Source organism: Leptosomus discolor, chromosome 3, assembly GCF_034619465.1.
Source record: "Leptosomus discolor isolate bLepDis1 chromosome 3, bLepDis1.hap2, whole genome shotgun sequence".
NCBI lineage: Eukaryota > Metazoa > Chordata > Aves > Leptosomiformes > Leptosomidae > Leptosomus > Leptosomus discolor.
Genome location: NC_141393.1, coordinates 3,535,258 through 3,539,627, shown reverse-complemented (window position 1 = coordinate 3,539,627; position 4,370 = coordinate 3,535,258).

Genomic DNA, 4,370 nt, shown 5'->3' with positions numbered 1-4,370 from the left:
TCTGCTTTGTGGGAAGCCGCCGCCGCCTCCTTTCAATGCCCGACCAAACGCCAAGTGATTTTTAAGAAAAGGGCTGAGCAGGCCTCCACGAGGATCCATAGCTTGGCTAATATTTATCTAACGGGCTCCCACGAATAGCTTGTTAATCCCTTTGTATTTAATTAACGGCATACAGGACCCAGCCTGCTGCCGCCGAGCTCCCTGGGCACGTTGCTGGCATCCCCACAGCCCTTTGCTCTGGCCACCTCCTTTTTTTCTCGCCCCTCCACCCAGTGCCTCTCCCGCCCCAGTCCCTTGCTCCATCCCACCCCCACCTGCACTCCGAGGAGATCCCCCTCTGCTCCATCACCACCCGGGGCCAAAAAAGCCATTTGTGTGGCTGCATGGTGAACCAGCACGGGGCACCAGCTCAGAAAACACCGTGGGCTTTGGCTGAGCTGCACCCCGGGCCGGTTCCCTGGGACATCTCACCGGAGATGTGTCACCACCAAGTGCACCAGCACCCACGCGGGAGGCTGAAGGGGGGCACCGTGTCTGGCCCCCCCACCCAGGAAAGGCTTGAAACCCCACGGCTTTGGGCACCGACTGCAAATACCTCACTGCTGTTGCAGCAAACCCTTTCTTTATCTATTTATTTACATATTGAGCTGTGAATTAATACCAGAGGCATGAAAGCGCCCTTGTAAAGCTACGGCAAGCGAGCAACTGCACTGGAGGGGTTGCAAAACTGCGGCGCGCTGTTTCTTTGCCGAGGCAGTATTTTGGGTGACTCCTTTTGCAGGGGATGCATGTGCATATGCCCGTGTATGTGTGTATAGGCGTGTCTACACGTATGCACACACGTAGATGTGTATAAAGCCCAGGGAACTCAGCATTGCCCCAGCGCCTGCCGACTCCCCTGCCAACGCCCGCGCCGCTCTATTTTGCAGGCAGCACGTGCCAGCGCGCCGGGACCCCTGCCACCGCCAGCTGAGCTCTCCCAGCCCAGGGGCTCCCCAGGCTCCCAGTTTTGGGGGTAGCCCCCCTCCCTCCAGCGCTGCTTTGGGGTGCAAGGAGCAGGCTTGCCTCCCTGGCAGAGGGGCGGCTGGGGGGTGGTGGCCTCACTCTTTCAATCACCGATTTCTCGGCGTGACGCTGCCACCAGCCCATCGCCCGGCGCGAAGGCAGAGGGTGCCGGAGATCGGAGCAGCGTTTCCAGCGCCCGCTGCGCTCCCTCCCTTTTCTGCAGCACCAGCAGCAGAGAAAAGTGCTGGTTTGTTTGGGGTTTAAGGGCAATTTGGAGTGGGAACATTCCCCGGCCGTGCCATTTCCCCGGGAAGCGACAGCTGGGCCACGGGTTTCCCCTGCCAGCTCGCACAGGCGACTCCCGATTAACCGCCCGAAGAAAAGAACGTGGTTCAGCGGTGAGTCAGGCGCGCGCACGGCCCCGCGCCAAAATGTTCCACCTCAACTTGCCACCCGGCGCCGTTATTCTGCCCCGAAGAGCACGTACCCCCGGGGAAGCCGGCGAGGCCCCTGCAAACGAGGTGTGGGAAGGCAGGCACGGGCAGGGCAGGCAGGCAGGGCTCGGGCAGAGCCCCCACTGGATTTAAACTGGGTGGAAAATATGGCCCTGAAAGGCCAGCATCGCCCCTTGCATCTGGGATGTGCGGGGTACCCGGATGGGTCGGAGACACACCGAGGCTGGGTTGGGTTTGGGGACCAGCCTACTCGGGGAGGACCAGATGGTTTCCATCCTGGATTCCTCCAGCATTGGCTGACACGGATGGGAGGCTCCAGGGTGAACGCAGCCCCCAGGCCACCCACGGTTGGGTGCTGTGGGTGCCCTGGCATCCCGCGGACGGAGGAGCGGACCCAATGCTCACCCTCACCCAGGGTCCTACATCTCCAGGAGGGAGTTTGCTCAGTTTTCAGACCCCTGAGAACTCCCCTCTCTCCCTCCCCAGCGTCCCCGGTTGCCCCTGGGCTGGAGGAAGCGGGGGTGCTCGGTGGGTGCCCAGGCTCTGGTTTTGTTAAAGCAAACTTCCCTCAGGCTGCGTCTGGGAGCTGGCATGGGGCAGGAGGGAGCAACCACGGCTTTGGGGACCCAGCTGGGCCACCCCAAAAATGTCCCAGCCCCTTGCCAACCTACCCCTTTGTTGGGGTCCTACCCCAACAGCGGGTGCTGCAGCCCTCACCTGCATGCCCAGTGGAGGGGGTAGTGGCACTGCAGCACCCGTGCCCCCAGGCAGGGCGTTATCGGTGCAAACCTCCATCAGCCAAACTCTGCTCCGCTCTCACGCATGCTCACGTTTTCATGACACCCTAAAAATCCCCGGGAGGTTTTGGGGGTGCTGCACGCCGCCAGGTTCCCGCCACAAACACCCCGTGGCAGCAGCAGGAGCCGGCACCGTGCCGCTGGCCTGGGCACTCTCCACTTTGCAAACCCAAGCTGTTTACGAGCTATATGAGCTCAATAAAGCAAAAGCAGCTGTGGCTACTACCTCCTTTTATGTGATTTTTTTTTTTTTTCCTTCCCCCCCTCCTCTGAATTTTTATGATCCAGATACAAAGCCCTGGGAAATACAGATTTAGAGTGGAGCGGTGACACCCGTTAATGCAGGGGCATGAAGTGCGGTGCCCTGACTCCCATCCACCCCCGGAGCTGGAGGTAGGGATGGGGATTATGGCGGTTCCCACTGTGCCAGCGGGCACAATGAGCCTCCGTGTCCCAAGGCAGTTATTTACAATGGACATTTTTTTTAAAAAAAAGAAAATGCTAAAGATAAAGTGCCTGGAAGCCAACGGTGGGCAGCGGGGGAGAAATCCCAGGTGTTTCTCATTCGGCCGTGCCGCTGCTCCTGTTTGCACAACGCTGCTCTGTGCCAACATTTCCTTGCCTGAGCATTTACCCAAACAAAGGCGAAAGGGTGAAAGATGCTGGGGGCATCCCAGGAAAGGCCTGGGAAACGGGACCATCCCCCTCACTGAAACCCTGCTTTCAGCACCGTTGCTGGCTCCGATTGCTTTGCCAGCACTTGCTATATTTGGGATTCGTGTATTTTGGCTCTTTAGGGCTTTCGGAGAAGTGCTCTCGGCTTCAGAGCTGCGAGCAGGAGAGGAAATAATATTAGAACATCACCACATCCCCGGGGCCAGGGACACTCTTGGGGAGCAACTGCAGGAGGGGGTTCGCTCCCACCAAGCAGCCAGCGAGCCACGCCAGGGCTGGCAGGGGAAAGCATGCTGGAATATAGATAAATTTTTTCAAAGTATAACAGAAACGTAGGATTAAGGTGATTTCCCCGCTGTCCTTCACACCCCAGGCTGTGGCCATGCTGCTATTTGCTCCCCCAGCGCATCGTGAACCCGGGGCTGAGCTGGCTGCGAGTGGCACCGCGGGGACCTGGGCACGCCGGCTGGGACGCTGGCTCTGCTCCAGCATCTGCCCGCTTCCACCTATGCAATATTGGAGCTTTTCTAACTCAGCTGAGCACAGGCTCCTAAAATCTACTGGGAGCCCGCCCGGGTTGCGGGTGCGAACCCCCAGCAGAGCTCAGACGCCTCCTTCGTCTCCAGCCACGCTCGTCTCCAGCGCAGGGCACCCGCTTTGCGCCGCCCCTTGTGCAAAGGCAGCCCTTGGACCCCTCGCTCTGATGGGGTTCATTCATTTCAGTGTTTTACGGGAGAACGGGGTGGCCCCAAGCACAGCCGCCAGCTCCCCCCTCATTTACACCCCTCCGCCCCCCTCTCCTGATTTACACGACCCTTCAGCACACACTTGTGCCTGGTGGAGTGGCTCCTTTTAGGTCCCCGGTGATTAGAAAGATGCTGCATTGCCCCGTAGCCTAATTAATAATGGGAACTCTGTGCTGACCCGGCACTTTGCACCCGCAGAGCTGAAGCGGCGCTGCCAATGAGCCCCGGGTCCTGCTGTCGGCGAGTGGCTTTACATTCCCGTGGCCAGGGCACCCCAGCCCCCCCTGGCATCAGGCAGCAGTGGCAGCTTGCCTCAGTGAAGGGCTGGAGGTGAACTGGGAGCCTGTGTGCACCCGAGCATCCCACAGCCCAGACTGCAGCTTGCGGCCGTGTTATGCGAAGCGGCGTCTCCTTTGGTCTGTGGTTTAGGCTGGCCCTTGCTGGCTTCACCAGAGAGTCACTGGTTCCCCAGCAGGGTCCAGCTGGTCTGCACATCGTTGCTGGGACTCTCATCCCCTGGCTCGGCCCCAGGGCTGTAGGGTAGGGCGGCTGTCCCGTGCACAGCCCCTCTCCACAGCTCTGCCTTCCCCACCCTTTTCCACAATTGACCTTGAAGAAGGGAAGGATTTGGCCTGTGGCAGCAGGGCACGACGGCTCGGATCAGCACGGCAGTGCCCCAGCGAGCCTGGGGG